This window comes from Drosophila miranda, chromosome 4 (genome assembly GCF_003369915.1).
Source record: "Drosophila miranda strain MSH22 chromosome 4, D.miranda_PacBio2.1, whole genome shotgun sequence".
Classification (NCBI taxonomy): domain Eukaryota; kingdom Metazoa; phylum Arthropoda; class Insecta; order Diptera; family Drosophilidae; genus Drosophila; species Drosophila miranda.
Genome location: NC_046677.1, coordinates 2017719 through 2034572, shown reverse-complemented (window position 1 = coordinate 2034572; position 16854 = coordinate 2017719).

Genomic DNA, 16854 nt, shown 5'->3' with positions numbered 1-16854 from the left:
CTATCCAACGAGTTACTGATCGCCTAAAACGCATCGTGCAAACCCTCGAGAACGAAGAAGAGCTCCAAGCCACTCTGTTGAAACCGAGATCTCTCTCTCCAAAGGAACAACCTCACGGAATTCTTCAAGATCGCCAAACAAGAGAACGAAGATATTGTCAATGAGGAATATAAAATCCTACTTAGGAGCTACAAAAGTAAATACGTAAGGAACAAAGGAACTCGTGGAGGAACTTCTGCTCCAACATCGAGAAAGTGCCTAAAACTACTATGTAACGACCCAATATTACGATACCCAGATTTTACAAAGCCCTTTATTCTTAGGACAGACGCTAGTAATGTAGCCATAGGAGCAGTCATATCACAGGAAACGCCAGGGTCAGACAAACCGGTGTTATTCGCCAGCAGAACCTTATCGGACACGGAATATAACTAGTCCACGGTTGAAAAATAAAGCTCGAGATCATTTGGACAACAAAATACTTCAGGCCATATCTATTCGGTCAAAGATTCACGATCCGTACAGATCACATGGTTAATGAATTTCAAAGAATACAACTACGACGTAGAATACACAAAGGGCTCTCAAAACATAGAAGCGGGTGCACTAGGCCGAGTAGCCATAGAAGCGAACAAAATTAACGTCAGCATGACAAACCCAAACGAAGAAAACTATATCAAAGTATCGTAAAATCCCTTGTACACCTTTAACATAAAAATAATATTTGTGACAGGGGAAAATTCCTCCACAAAAATACAAATGACCTTCGGAAATAAGATAAGAAGAATAATTACGGAAGTAGCATACACCACAGAGTAGTTTGAAGAAATATTAAGGAATATACTAAAACCACATAAATCATATGCAATACAAATTTCGGACGGAAACTATGTACTACTTAAAGTAGCCTACACTAACTATTTCACGAACAAGGGATTATATAATTAATCCGCTGCAAGACAAACATTAGAGACATACCATCAATAGAAGAACTAGACGCAGAAATACACGAATATCACACTCAATCTAACCATAGGGGCATCGAAGAAACCTATCAACACCTCAAAAGGTCGATTTACTTCCCTCAAATGAGACAAAAAATCTCAAAACTCATCAACAACTGCGACATTTGCCAGACTTTAAAGTATGACAGAAGCACACAAAAAATTAAATACATAGAAACAGAATCTCCTCAATGCCCACTAACGATAATACCTACCGATATCTATAACATAAATGGCAAAACCATACTGATAATAATAGACAAATTCTCGAGATTCGCGGCAGGATATACAATCCCTGCCAGAGATTGCCTAAACACAACTAGAGCCCTGAGAACATTCATTAATACAAGCGGAATCCCAAAATAATTGGTATTCGATCAAGGTGCGGAATTCTCAGGAAAAATCTTTAGAGACTTTCAATTCAATATACAAATGCACGTAACTTCCTTCCATCAATCCTTGAGTAATTCCCCAGTAGGAAGACTCCACTCGTCCTTAACGGAAATTTACCGAATCATACTAAACAAAAATACTACGTAGAAGTTACCCATAGACCATGACGACATACTCTCCGAAGCCCTGATCACATACAACAACGCGATCCACTAAGCTACTAAACTATTACCGTACGAACTTTTGACTGGACGGACTCAATAACGAACACGAGTGGCTCAGAGAGCTCAACGCGTACAGAGAAAGATTATATACACAAGTACAGGAAAAAACCCAGAACCAAAAAAGGACCAGAAACATTAAACTAAATGAAGACCGCCAAGAACCAGTACCGACCCAAACAGATGACATAATATTTAGAAAAGAAAACGGACGAATCAAATTAACACCTAGATTCACAAAACACGTGGTGCTAGGAGAACTCGGACTAACACTGATCACTAACAGAAATCAAAAATTTCACAAATCAAAAGTTAAAAGACTTAAGAAGAGACCATCATAATAACCTAATCATTTCATCTGACAGATTTCATGTCTGCTGGATAGTAGCACAACCCTTCACCATAACCCAACCCAATCCCGGTACTCCATTTGCGAAGCTAGAATTAGGGGAAGCTAGAGTGATACAAACTTATAAAATTTTAAACCATGAAATCGAGTGAAATCGAAAGAATGCATCCAACGATACTTGACATTGATCCCTAAAAGAAGAGAAAAAAGGGGATTGATCAATGGATGAGGCAGCATTGTTAAAATAGTTACAGGGAACTTGGACGCAAGCGACGAAGAGAAAGTAATAAACAAATTTGATACAATAAATAGAGCCGAGGAGGAGATTACAGCTAACATTAAACAACAAAACCAAGTAAATAGGGAAACGACAATTAGGCTCAAAAACATATTCAAAGAGCAGGAAACAATCAATAGATTTATAAATAATTATAAAAACGATGTTTATTCGAAGCTCTCACAAGAGCACACCGAAATACACTTGTTACAATGCATAAGTCGCATCAACTTCAATATCGACGTGTTGTGAAATCCTCGATACGAGATTTCAATGTTGAGCAGAAAATGCTCTGGGGAATCTTTGCGTTTAATAATGTACTACACGATATAGACAATTCGAGATTTATTCATTTGTACTCCAATCAACTTAAACTTTAATCGTAATCGCGTATAGGGTACAATTTACAATTTCACTCTCTCTGTAGGTTTAACCCTTAGAAAACCGTCCATGCCGCCCCCAATACTGGGACCAGTATTAGAAACCAAAGGATGTCACATGTTAATGCTTGTGAATAAATAAAGTGTTCGTTATGGTACATGTATGGTCGAAAGGAGCTAGCAACGGTGGTAGGATTATTCTGAGGTCTGTGGCAAAGGTAGCCGACATAGTTTAGAGACCGATCGTTTGTATACGCCTGATGCTGTTTTCACGGTTGCGACTCTGACTAAACTGTCAGCTCCAGGGCGAACTTCTATTATCCTTCCCAGTTTCCACTCGTTGGGTGGCAGTCGGTCATCCTTGACAATTACTAGATCGCTGACTTGTAGATTGTCGGTTTCATGTTGCCACTTTGAACGGGCTTGAAGATGTGATAGCCAATCCGAACTCCAACGCTTCCAAAATTGCCGGATCATTTTCTGTCCTTCCAGAAATTGGACTGAGTGGTACATCCCTTGTCGTTACATCCGGCGGAGCTAATAATGAATCTCCAATAAGAAAATGTGCCGGGGTGAGGACAGATAGGTCCTCCGGCTCAGCGCTTAGTGGACATAATGGCCTGGAATTTAAACAGGCTTCAATTTGTGTAAGCACGGTAGCAAGTTGTTCGTAGGTCATTTTATATCCTGAAAAGGCTCGATAGAGATGTGTTTTGACAGACTTTACATTTGCCTCCCAAAGGCCTCCGAAATTAGGACTATGCGGTGGATTAAAATGCCATTGGACGTTTCGGGCCGCTAAAGCAGGTATAACAGTTGTGGGTAGCTCTCGTTTAAAATGTATTTGCCAGGTTTGAAGAGCCCGGTCGGCACCAATGAAGTTCGTGCCGCAGTCGCTAAACATGTGTTGACAGTAGCCCCGACGCGCGATGAAACGTTGTAGAGCCATGAGAAAGTGTTCGGTGGTTAAGCCCGTGACCGCTTCCAGATGAATTGCCTTTGTAGCCAAACAGATGAAAACTGCGATATACGCCTTGTAGTTTGTGTGTCCACGGAATCTGGATGCTTGAATTTCGAACGCGCCTGTATAGTCCACTCCGGTGGCGATGAATGCACGAGTTGGCGGATTGACTCTATGTAGGGGAAGATCGGCCATCAATTGTGCTGCTGGTTTCGGTCGGTGACGAAAACATCGGACGCATTGTCGAAGAATGCGTTTGACAGTTTGTTTTCCGTTGACTATGCAGAATTTGTGTCGAATAGTGGCCAGCGTTAATTCGGTGCTGCCGTGGAGTGCGAGGCGATGGGCATTACGCACGACGAGATCGGTAAAATGATGATGATTGGAAATGATCATTGGTTGTCGCTGGCTTATTGAAACGTGCATTGCATTTCGCAGTCGACCTCTGACTCGTAGAATTTGTTGGTCATCTAGAAATGGGGATAATTGACACAGTTTGTGTGTGCCCGATAGTGCCTTGTTTCCCTTCAACCTCAAGATTTCTGTCGCGTAGACCTCCTGTGGAATGCTGCGAACGAGAATTAAAGCGTTGTCGAGCTCCTGCACACTCAGTGGTCCAGACAGTTTGTCACCTTTGGCTTGCACGTTATGTATAAACCGTAGAACATATGCCATGACTGATATTAACCTGTCGTATGAGGAAGAGTTTTGGATGAAGGTTTCTGGAGCCTCCGAGACTTGCACAGCATTTTGGAACAAGACTGATGGCTTCTCCTCGATTATAGTCCTGTCGATGTCCTGACTGGGAACTCCGTTTGCCGGCCATTGGCTTTCCGGCTGCTGTAGCCATGATGGTCCAGACCACCACAATGGATGTACTGCTAACTCTTGTGGTGTTAAGCCACGAGTTGCGCAGTCCACTGGGTTTACCGCATTAGGTACATGTCTCCACTGAGTCGATGTACTATGCTCCAAAATCTGTCCAACGCGGTTTGACACAAAGGTTTGCCATCGGTGGGGATCTCCATTTATCCAAAACAATACGATAGTAGCATCTGACCAATAGAAGGTTGACATAGGTGGTCCTGCTGTGCGAAGTTGGTCCCGGATCCATTTTTCCAGTTTAACTGCCAGCAGCGCACCCGAAAGTTCGACTCGTGGAATTGTGATCGGTTTCGTGAGTGTGAGTCGACTGCGTGCAGCTAGCAAATGAGTTTGAATCTTTCCGTTTGGTAGTTCTGCACGAATATATGCACATGCTGCATACGCCAGTGATGATCCATCGCAGAAAACATGTAGCTGTAATGACGCAAGCTCGTGGATGTTGAAGCGCAGCCATCGTGATACTTGAATATGCTCGACATATGGCAAGTTCTTTATGAATCCCTGCCATCTATCAAGCAGTTCGGTTGGCAGCGGTACATCCCAGTCCAGTTGTGCTAGGCTGCCATCGTTGCGTTTGATGCGGGCCATCCATGAGTCCTTGAGTATCGCCTTCTCGGTCATGACACAGGGCGTGATGAAACCTAAGGGGTCGTACAGTCGGGCGACTGTGGAAAGTAAAGAACGTTTAGTATGTGCGTGACTGATTTCAAAATTTACCTTGAACCCAAAATAGTCCTGATGTGGATGCCAATAGAGACCTAAGGTTTTAACGGGATCTTGGTACTCAAACTCTAATAATGTCTTAGGAGATAAATGGTCTGGAGGTATGTCTTGTAGCAGAGAAGCGTCATTCGCAGACCACTTTCGAAGTTCCATTCCTGCTGATCGTAAGGCTCCGATCAATTGATTTTGAATTTCTAATGCTCCTTCGCGAATGGAAGATCCGCTTTGTACGTCATCAACGTATATTTCATGTCGAAGAACCCTTTCCGCGAGTGGGTATCGGTCGCGTTCATCCTGTGCCAGTTGATGTATGACGCGAATGGATGTGTAAGGAGCTGAAGCGGTTCCAAACGTAATTGTGTTGAGAAAATACTCAGCTACCTGGTTGTGTTCGTCATGCCAAAAGATGCGTTGATATTGCGAATCCTCTGCATTCATGTCAATGCATCTATACATCTTCTGAATGTCGGCAGCAAAAACAAAACAATGGAAACGCCAATTCAGGACCACGCCGGCTAGATCGTTTTGGAGCGCTGGTCTGGTGCATAGGACGTCATTGAGCGACTTTCCGTTTGTCGTTTTACAGGAGGCGTCATATACTACTCTAACCTTAGTAGTGACACTTTCCTCCTTGAATACTGCGTGATGAGGCAAGGTGCAACATGTGGACTCGATTCCATTCTCCTTGCTAATGAAGCAATGCTGCTGCTCCTTGGTTGTTACTTTGGTCACCTGGCCTAGTTGAAAGTACTCATCCATGACCTCCGAATATTTGGCTTGCAGCTCCGGCTGCCGTTGGAATCTTCGTTGATGCATTTGGAATCGATTAATTGCGAATTGACGTGATTTGCCGAGCACCTGCGAAGGGTCAAACAAACGCTTAAGTGGTAACCGTACCAAATACTTGCCGTTCAGTTGACGGATGTGAGTTCGTTTAAAATGCTCCTCGCACCATCGCTCTTCTGGTGTGAGCTGTTTTGCAGAACCGAGATGCTCCATTTCGAAGAATTTCTGAACGAGATTCTCTAGTCTGTTGTGGTGACATCTAATGGTGACAGCGTGTGAGCGTGTGGAAGTGGCTCGACCAAAGACTATCCAGCCAAGCTGGGTGTGCTGTGCAATTGGTTGGTTCTCCTTTCCTCTGCGGATATCTGAAAGCAGGATCTGTGGGATTACGTCCGCTCCCAGCAGAAGATCAATCCGTTGTGATTTGTAGAACCTGGGATCGGCGAGTTCTATTCCGTTCAAATGAGGACATTGCTGCAATTTGATGGATTGTGAAGGTAATTGCGATGTAAGCGTTTTAAGTATAAACGCAGTATCAATGGTAGTACAAAACTGTGAAGTACAAGAACTTAATGACAATTCTGTAGTGTAGGTACACCTGTTCTTGGAGATGGTCTCAACTCCAGCAATTTCTGCCGAAATTGGATGCCACTTGAGGTTAAGAGCCTGCACTGTGTGCTCTGTAATGAGGGTTCCTTCCGAGCCGGAATCCACTAACGCACGTACCAAAGCTGATTGGCCAGTGTGGGGGTTGTGGATTGTGACCAGGGCCGTGGCCAGAAGGACAGTGCTGGGACCGTGATGCGTTGCCGTAGCGGAGACTAGTTGCGCAGAGTGTGTTCTCACAGACGAGTTGGTCGCTGCAGACTGTGGATGACCACCGGAACTTGTGTTGGGAACCACTGGGAGAGGCCCTGCAGTGCTCTGAGTAGGAAGTGGGGTCCTAGCGTAGAGTTGCGTAGGTGTAGCCCTGCCAGACGAGTCGCTCGTTGTATACTGCCAGGAGTTACCGGAACGAGCGCTATGGAAGGCTGCGTGGGGGTGTGTAGCCACCAGAGCAGGAGATGGGAAGTGTATCAGTGTATGGTGTCTTTGACTACACTGCGTGCAGTTCCTTTTACTGGTACATTTTGAAAGTCCATGGGAACGGCTCAGACAGTTGAGGCATGCCTTTGCATGATCGACGATGGCTTTCCTTGCAAAGCAGTCCTTGGACAAAAAGTCCGGGCACTGCCGAAGATTGTGACTGTCGCTACAGAGCGGGCAGCGAGTGTGCTCGGCAGCCGCAGTCGTGGCGTGGAAACTGTTGCCCTTGTATGTTACGTTGCCAACTGACTTCTTCGGGGGCCTTTGGTTGACAGGCTGCGGCACAGGTGTCCGCGTCGTGGAGTGGCCTCGATTTTCGAACACATCGATGCTGACGAGACGGTCGTTGAGAAATGATTGCAGCTGAGAAAATGTGGCAAGTTCGGCAGAGCTACCGAGATGGACTCCCAAGCTTGCAGTGTCGCGCTTGACAGTCTGGAAGCGAGATTATGAGCCATCCAATGCTGAATATCTAGGTTCTTGAAAGCATTGAGACAAACCGTCGCAACATTAAGCATATGTTTTATATCAGCAGACTGCTCCTTTGTCAACTGTGGCAAGTCATACAAACCGTTCATATGGTACATAAACTGCAGCCGTTTGTTGTCGTATCGCTTGAGGACGAGACTCCAAGCTGTTGCATAGTTATTTCCCGCAAGCGCCATCTGCTGAATATCCTCGTTGCGATCCGAGGGAAGAGCTTGCTTCAGAAAATGAAACCTTTGGACGTCGGACAGTTTCTGGTTGTTATGGATGAGTTGAAGAAATGCATCGTGAAATGCCGGCCAATCCACAAACTTGCCTGTAAATGTCGGTACAGGTAGCTTGGGCAATTGCACTGATGATACAGATGGATTTGCTGCCTCTGAATTCTGCTGTACCGGTGGTGCTCTTGGACATACATTTTCGTAGGCCTCTGATATGATGCTGAATGCCGTTGTATAGTCTTCATCAAAGCGAAAGGCCACTTCGCTGGACACATAACTATCCGTACTTGGACATCGAAGTATTAGTAAACGGTGGTGATTTTGCTCAAATTCACCTTAGAACCGTTGCAAATTTTGTAAGCGCGTTTGAAAATAAGCTTTTATTTTCCGATCTGCGCCATCCTTTCCGAAATTACGCACCGTTTGATTAACCTTCGCAATGAGGGCTCCTCAGCGAACCACATAAGGTGGGCAGCAGCAGCGATTGGGCCACGGACCTTACTGGCAAAGCGGCCCTGTGGCACTGTGGCGTCGACGCGCCACAATTGCGCGACACCAAGTCGGCAGACGGGTTCGTCCGAGGGTATGTAGGCGGCATATGGTTCTACAGCTGCTACCTGGCACCCAGCCTCTCACTGGAGACTTTCAGCCGCATTATGGACGAGCTGAGCTGCGAGCCAAGTACCACGGTAGTCGACACTATATCGAGGCCCCACGGTGTTACATAAACACATGAAGGGTAACTATGTTGCCTCAGAATAAACCAACGGATGTGTTTACCCCAACGCTCAGCAATACGACACCACCGAAGACCAGCAACAAGAATGCAGACTCAGCTTTCTTGACCGACCATCGCTCCCAAGTAGGCAGGGTAAAATAAACTTGCAGAATAAAGACCACTCTTTAAACTTAAACAAAAGCGGACGTTTATTTCAACCAATTTTAATATAGCTACCACGGATTTAAACTCCACTGGAAAAGGACCACCACGGCACACGGATATGGACATATACATAACTCGCGCGGCCGACATTGAGATGCGGTACCGGTTCCCCCGCTCGCTGACCATCTTCTTCACCCTTCTTCCCACGAGCCGGATTTGGGTTTGCGCGCGGGCCACCACCGCCTGCCACTCCTCCCGTGGGATCGGCACCCTCTGTACCGCCGCCGGTGCCGAGCTCTGCCGCTGCAGGGCCGGCCGCTTCGGTCCTGCTCGGGGCATGATGCCTGTCATTTCAAGGCCGTGCGCTCGGTCGTCATAGGCATCTCTGCTGCGGGCCACATCCACGGTCCGCGCTCTCATGTCTCGTGCTCTTCGTATGACCGGGGCTCCGTCGTCGGGTTCGTCGCGTCCGCCTCCACCATCGCCATCGTCGTCGCCGCTGCCTTGGCTGCCTTGGCTGACCCTGCTGCTGCCCGGGCGTCCGGCGCTGCTGTTCGTGGGGTGATGGGATCTCACCATCCTCAGACTGTGGAGTTGGCTGCCACATCCGCTCTTCTTCAGCCTCTGCCTGCTGCAGCCGTCGCTACTATTCAGACTCTGGTTCCGCGGGCTGGGATTGGATCGGCCCAGGCAACTCGCCTGCGGCCGGGGTTTGCACCCCCACGGCCTCCGGGTCTGGCGGTGGCTGCCAACTGCTTTCTTCGTGGATGCTGCTGCCACTCCACCTCCGGCTCCGCGCGCTGGGACTGCATCGGCCGCAGCACCGTGCGAAATGGTGGGGGTAGCGGAGCCTCGTCGCTCTCCTCGCTGGACTCCTTTGTGCTGGACTCCTCTCCTGCATCCTGCGCCGCATCGCCAGCGCCGCCTCCAGCAACCGACGGATACTCTGCTTCTCCTTGGGGGTTCCCTGAATGAATCTCCGCCGCACCGTCGCGAATCTATCGCGTAGGGTCACGGGCTTCTTCACGCTCACCCTCGTGCTAGGCTCTGCGCTTTGGTGCTGCCGCCACTTGGCGCGTTTCGGTCTCTCTCGCATGGTTATAACGGTTGTTCCGCTCCGACTCACTGCCCACAGCATCGTCTCTCTGCCGGCTGCGCTCTGTATCGGCACCTTGCCCCTTGTTGTGTGATCCCCTCTCGTGATGGGTGCATTCGTGATCTCTTCTCTCTCCGCTCGCTATCCGTTTACGCCGTGCTCTATCGTCTGTTCTTATCCATTCTGTTGGATATTGTTGTATTCTCGCCGTGTTTCTTGACTTCTTCTATTGATTCGCTGTATCAATTTTCCATCTTTGATGGACCCACCCCTATCCCGTTTATATTTATGTTTTTTTTTTTGTATTTATGTCAATATATATATTTTTTTTTTATTTTCTTTTTTGTTAGTTTATTTTGTATCTTATGTTTTTTTTTGTATCCTGTACTCATATATATATATATTTTTTTTTTATGGGTATCGGTTTATTTTCAATAATTTTTTCTTGGACGTTGACATGCAATGACTGGATCTTGCAAGAGGCGATGCAAGTGTTCAAGTGGTCCGTCTGACACCAGGAGAAAGCTGTTACGCGAGCATGCAGGAAATATAGCTGTTAGACTAATGTTCGAGGAAAATTAGCACTAAACTTACTAAGAGAACTAGGCATGCATTCAAAATACAAACACCACTACAATCACTTATTACTAGAAAGGTGTGTAATGATTAGTAATTTAATTAAAGGAAGTGAATTAGTGGTGGAGGGAATTATAATCCGAGCATAAGACCCCAAACGGTTCATGCAAGGAATAATTCGATCTACAAAGTGGAAGGAACAACGGTATAAAACTTATAGTAAGTCTAATAGGAACCGTGAAGTTTATGCGGCTCAACAGATCAGGGCTGTCTATGTCACCCCTGATCAAGTTGTGCATAAAAATCACACCAAGCATTTTTCTACGGTTAACTAAGGATGGGAGGTTTACTAATAGCAGTCTACTAGAGTAAGATGGGAGTCTCACACCTTCATCCCAGTTAAGGCCCCGCAGAGCAAAGAGTAAAAAGTTTTTCTGTACTGATTTTATACGGTCCTGGTGTACTTTGTACTGAGGGCAACATACACAGGAGCCGTATTCTAGGATCGGACGAACAAGCGAGGTATATTCATTTGACCACCTCTTTATAAACCCAAGCACGCCCATGGCCTTATTTACCATGGTAGAAATGTGTTCGGAAATATTTAACTTGGGGTCTAACATAACACCCAGATCATCCACCAGGGTAATTCTCTCAAGAGAACCACCAAATAGGGTATAGGGAGCCAACAAAGGGCTAGAACGATGAAATGTCATAACTTTGCATTTCGAGGCATTAAGGTGTAACAAGTTTGCACAACACCATGACTGAAAGTTATTGAGATCGGATTGCAAGCGAGAATGAAATGAAATGTCCTTGTACTGGACACAGAGTTTAACATCATCCGCATACATAAGTACTCGAGAGTATGTTAATACTGAAGGCAAGTCATTAATAAAGAGTGTGAAGAGAAAGGGGCCTAGATGGCTGCCCTGTGGTACTCCCGAAGAAACCTTTACTGGTAAAGAGAGGGAGTTTTTGAAGAGGACTCTTTGAGACCTGGAACAAAGATAGCTAGAAATCCATCTCAGGAGGTTGGGCGGAAACCCTAAAAGATCAAGTTTATGCGCTAAAAGGGAATGGTTTACAGAGTCGAATGCTTTACTAAAGTCGGTGTAAATAACATCCGTCTGTAATTTACCTTCAAAGCCTTTAATAATGAAAGAGGTAAACTCTAACAAGTTCGTGGTGGTTGATCGCCGCCTTATAAATCCATGCTGAGTTGGAGATGTAAGTGACTTGCAAAGATGTTGCAAGTGCGGAGTTAAAACCTTCTCAAACATTTGGGAATAGCGGATAACTTTGATATACCTCTATAATTTTTTGCATCAGACTTGCTGCCATTTTTATGGAGGGGAATCATAAACGATTCTTTCCAGATCGGGCGGAAGCAAGAAGACTCGATGGACAGGGTGAATAGCTTAAGCAAGGGTCCACACAGCGCCTCGGAGCAGTACCTGAGTACACAACTTGGAACCCTGTCTGGACACGGTGAAAACACCGGCTTAACTAGTCGAAGATCATGAAGTAAAGAACATTCATTTATTAAGGGACTGAAAATTACGGTCGCCCTCGGTAAACCGTATGGGTACGGATGACCAGAGTAGCTTTCCTCAGAATAGGTGGTTTGAAAAAAATTTTGCAAAAAGATCGGCAATTGCCTGATCATTATTTGCCGACGTATTACAAAATGATAGCGAGGATGGGTGTGTGGACGTTCTACGCTTACTGTTTACGAAGCAGTAAAACTGTTTAGTGTCCTGAGAAAAACGTATCCTGCATCGAAATAGGTAGTTCTTATAGCATTGAGCATTAAGAACTGAAAAGTTTGACCGAGCTATTACATAGCGAGAGTGAGAAGTAGGAGAACCCACTTCTTGAAATTTTTTATAAAGTCTTGATTTTAAGTTTTTTAGACTGGATAACTCTTTGGTAAGCCAAGGGGTTTTTCCAGATCTAATCGGACAAAAAAGCGGGACACAAGAGTCAAAAAACGTGCCAAGAGCATTCTAAAAAATGTTTGTGCCTTTTATGACATCAGTGCACAAGTACAAAGCGGACCAATCAAAATCCCTAATGCGGTCATTAAGCTTCGCAAACTCGGCTTTACGAAAGCAGCGGACACGTTCAGGTAGTCTACTCGACCGATCCAATAAAGTTGGTCCTATATCTAGCGACACTTCGAAAGTAGGATCGTAGGCGTCTTCAGGTATAGTGAGCGGAAGGGCTCGGGCTAACAACACTATGTTCAGATCCGATACAAAGCACAGATAAAGCAATCGACCCAAGGAATTTTTCACATGATTGACTTGAGACAGGGACAGGTCAAGCAAGCCGTCAACAAAGTCATGTCGTGACATGGGCACTAGGATACTAGACTCGCTTACCGAAGACCAAACAGTTCCTGGCAAGTTGAAGTCACCAAGAACTATCATACGATCTTTATCAGACAGCGAGGAAGAAACAGCGGTTAAAGCGAACAAGTGCTGCTCATAGATTGAAATATCCGAAGAAGGTGGGATATACGAGCAAGTAATGAATATAGCGAAAGCGGGAAGAATCAGTTTTACGCACAGGAATTCCAGTTCCTGTTGAACTTGGACTGTGAAGTGTTCCGACGTGAAGTCAGAGTCCACTGCAATTAGAACCCCTCCTGCACGTCGAGACGAACGGTCCTTTCTAAAAGTTGTGTACCGACCTGCCAAAACCTCGGAACTAAGATTGTCCGGCTTTAACCAGGTTGCAGTAAAGACAATAACGTGGGAAGCAAATGCAACACTATCCCGGAAAAGAATGCTGAGCTTTCTACGCAAGCCTCTTACATTCTGATAGGTTACTAAGAGGTTATTAAGAGAAGTTCGTTTTTTGAAAGGGTGGAAGCAGGACGGGAAGATGAGGATGGCGCATTGGGATGATTTGTAAGTGTTATGGGGGGCCTTTTTTTTCGTCTTAGCCTTTCTCCACCTTTAAACCCACGGCTTTTATTTTGCTTTGAATAAAAGCAATTACATCATTAGATGTGAGGTCAGGGGCCAGCCGTGAAACAAAAACTTGTCGTTTTGGTGGGACTCCCACCAGTGGTTTAGTCACCACAGGCCTAGTAGTGGCAACATCCGGAGGTCCGGAACGTCTATTTACTGGTGGGATCGGGATAGACGGGACAACTAGCGAACTTGCGGACACTACGGACACGGACGCTGCAGACGTACTTGGCTGCACGTTCTCCGAAGCGATGAATTCGGCTACCGAATCTGCACCGCCAGTAGCTTTCGTTGACCTTGGAGTGGCAAACGAGATCAACTGCTGCACACTTGGAGTGGTCGGAATCAGTTTTTCGGCCTCGAACGGCTGGCACTTGCAGATCCCGCGGAGTGACCCTTTTACGCCTCGGAGACTCATTCAGCAGTTGCAGACTACCAAATTGAGACTCCATGGCTAGGAGCCGATCGTACTGCTTTTTAAAGCCAACGGTCAGCTTCTTCAAGCCCTTCCGCGTCTGCCTCATAAATATGACCATGTCAGTCTCAACCGCACGGCATGCCTCACAACTAAAGTGCAAGCCATTACGTTTTTATATGGCATCGCCCACGAGGCCCGTAAACCCAGCGCATTTTGCGTGCACTACGCTATCGCAGATCAGCAGGGGATACTCGGCTGATCATGGGTTCATGATCCTCTTTCCGACAGGATTTTTAGGCACATACCACAGAAAACTCCATAATACAAAATTTGAACACAATTTAAATCAAATAATATTCCAAAACAAATGGCTATCAAACCAGTGTGCCAGACAACGCTAATAGGAGGAGAGGAGAACAGTTTCAGCAGCAGCTTATGAGAGAGAAAGAGCTACTGAACAGAAAGTTACGAGAGCGAGAGAGACAGAACAGTTATTGAAGTTGAGGTGATAGCAAGAGAGTGATAATACAACAATAGCTACAAGACGAGAGACGAGAGCTGTAATGCAATGTAATGCGTACTCACAGCAACAACACAAACACGACAAGCCAACGCCGAAAAATTAAAATTTAAATAAATAATAAATTTAATAAATAGTGTTTTAACACAAATAAAAGGGCATGCACTCGCGGAATAGAATATATTTCCAGATTGGAAGCTGGTTAGCAAGTTAATTAAAGCCTATTTATGAAAACACCGGTTGTTTATGCAAAACAAAGGGAAAACATGCGGAGCGTAAAACAAAAACGCGTCTGATTGTTACATAGTCTGATACATATTGTTGTTTGCTAATACTTTTGGAGCAACTTATACAACAGTCAACAGTCAGGAAAAAATTTGATGATTTAAAGAAAAAAAATTAGATAGAATTTGGAGGGGGATATTATTTGGTTCAAATATCTGTTCAGGTTTCTAGGGTAGAGGTCCTCTTAGATCATCCTGTAGGGCAGGTTGACTGGGTGTATGCTTGCCAGCCTACGGTATCTTGTTCTTGCAAGACGTCTCGCCAGAATTTTAGGGAGGTTTCTGAGCTTACACATATGGTTCTTGACTTGATTATTGATAACATCACCAACAAGTGGTACGTTAAGGTCCTTGGCAATGTCCCGGTTACGGATATATCACTCAGCTCCGGAGATCCTACACAGAAATATACTCTGGAACGTCATGATCCTAGCAAGGGTAGTTTTGGCGGCAATCCCATACACCTGAATGTCGTACTTCCAGGCAGGTGCTAGAATGGCTTTGTATATCATAACTTTGTTTTTTAAACTGCTTTGTTTAAGTAGCCAGAACATTTTCTGGGCCTTACCCATCAAATTGCTTCTCATGTGACTGCCGAAAGTTAAGCGTGCATGCAGTGTAACTCTGAGGTATGTGTGATTCCTACGCTGCTCCACGAGTTTCCCAAGCAAGAAGACACCAGGGATAGAGCCCATTCTTAAAGTGTGCGTCACTATTGCACACTTATCAGGGTTTATGGAGATGTTCCATTGGCAGGGCCAGTTTTCAAATAGCTTGAGGTATTGCTGTAGATTGCCTTTGGCATCATCAACACAGCTAGCCCTCGATAGTACTGCTGTGTCGTCAGCAAATGTTGCTACCTTGAGGGTCTGTCCTGGTTGCCTTCGGACTGTAGAGGGATTTGACATGTCGTGGGTGAATAAGCAGTATAGTGTCGGCCCAAGCACATTGACCTGCGGTACTCCTGCCTTGATGGTCTTGGTCAAAGATGCTACACCATCCTGGACTACACGGAAGGTCCTCCCTTCAGAAAGCTTTTGATAACTTCATCGTACCTTGGTGCCAGCTTCGCGGCAAATCCATCCGCTGCGTTGGAAAGGTTTGGCCCATAAGGGGTTTCCATGGTCTTCTTCGCAGATTATAATGCCTGGCCCTTACATTTTCGTCCAGTATATCCGTGCCTTGTCCCGAACCTATCGTCTCTTCGTCGTATAGGGCCCTTGGCAGTCAGGGCTCCCTTGCTCCCTGCACCATGAACGCCGGTGAATATCCTGTTGAATCCGACACTCCCGAATACATTGCCAGCATTAGCTCCGGCCAATTTTCGTCCCAGCACCTTTGATCGCCCTTGGCGAACTGGACTATCATGGTTTTTACCATCCTATCCGTTCGCTCTGTCGGATTCTCCTGCGGAGTGTAGGGCTCAGTGTATTGGTGGCGAACTCCCAGCTGCTCCAGGAATCTTTTAAATGTCCTGCTCGTGAGCTGCACTCCATTGTCCGTAATGAAGACTTTGGGCGCCCCAAAACGGGCCACTCTGCGCTCTAGACAGGCCTTTATCGATGCCTCGGCTGTGGCCTTCCTCAGCGGAACCAACTCAGTCCATTTTGAGAATCCCATGCTTCGACCTCGGCAAAAGACTCACAAAGTCAGCGTATACCGTCGCCCACGGCTTTTCCGGCCGTGTCAACATTTCCCCTGCTGCTTGTAGCTGGCTTGGCTTGAAACGAAGGCATAGTTCGCTTTTCCGCACGTAGGCCCTAAAATCCCTATGCACTACTGGCCAGTAATATCTTGCCGCCACCCGTGCCGTGGTCCTCCTTCCGCCGGCGTGGCCTGCCTCTTATCCACAACTGCGGATAGTGTCGCTTCTTCGCTGGTCATCCTGCCGACTAGGCTTGAGGGACAGCCTCTTGCGACCCTGGCACGGACCTCCGCGGCGTGGGTTGCGGGGCGTTTCCCGTCTTCCGGCAGCACTGCCACGCCGAGATGCCCAATTTTCGTCATCTCCAGCAGTAGCTGAGGGGTCGGGCGTTGCACTCCCGGCTCCAATGCTCCGCGATCCCACACCTCCGGCATGCCTGGCCAGATTCTTGACCTATCTATTTTCGATATTGCTCGCACTGGTCCGTCCACTGGTCTTTGCACCGTCGACACACCGTCGTCTCGGCCGGCTTCTTGAAGGTATTCGCTGACCGGGCTTTGACGGTTGGATTCTCTCTTTGGAACTCTAGGCGGTCCCTTTCCAGCGCCTCGAACTCGTCTGCCAACTCCATCATGGTGTCCAGATCCCTGCACCTGTGTGGCCTCATGTACGCCCTCAA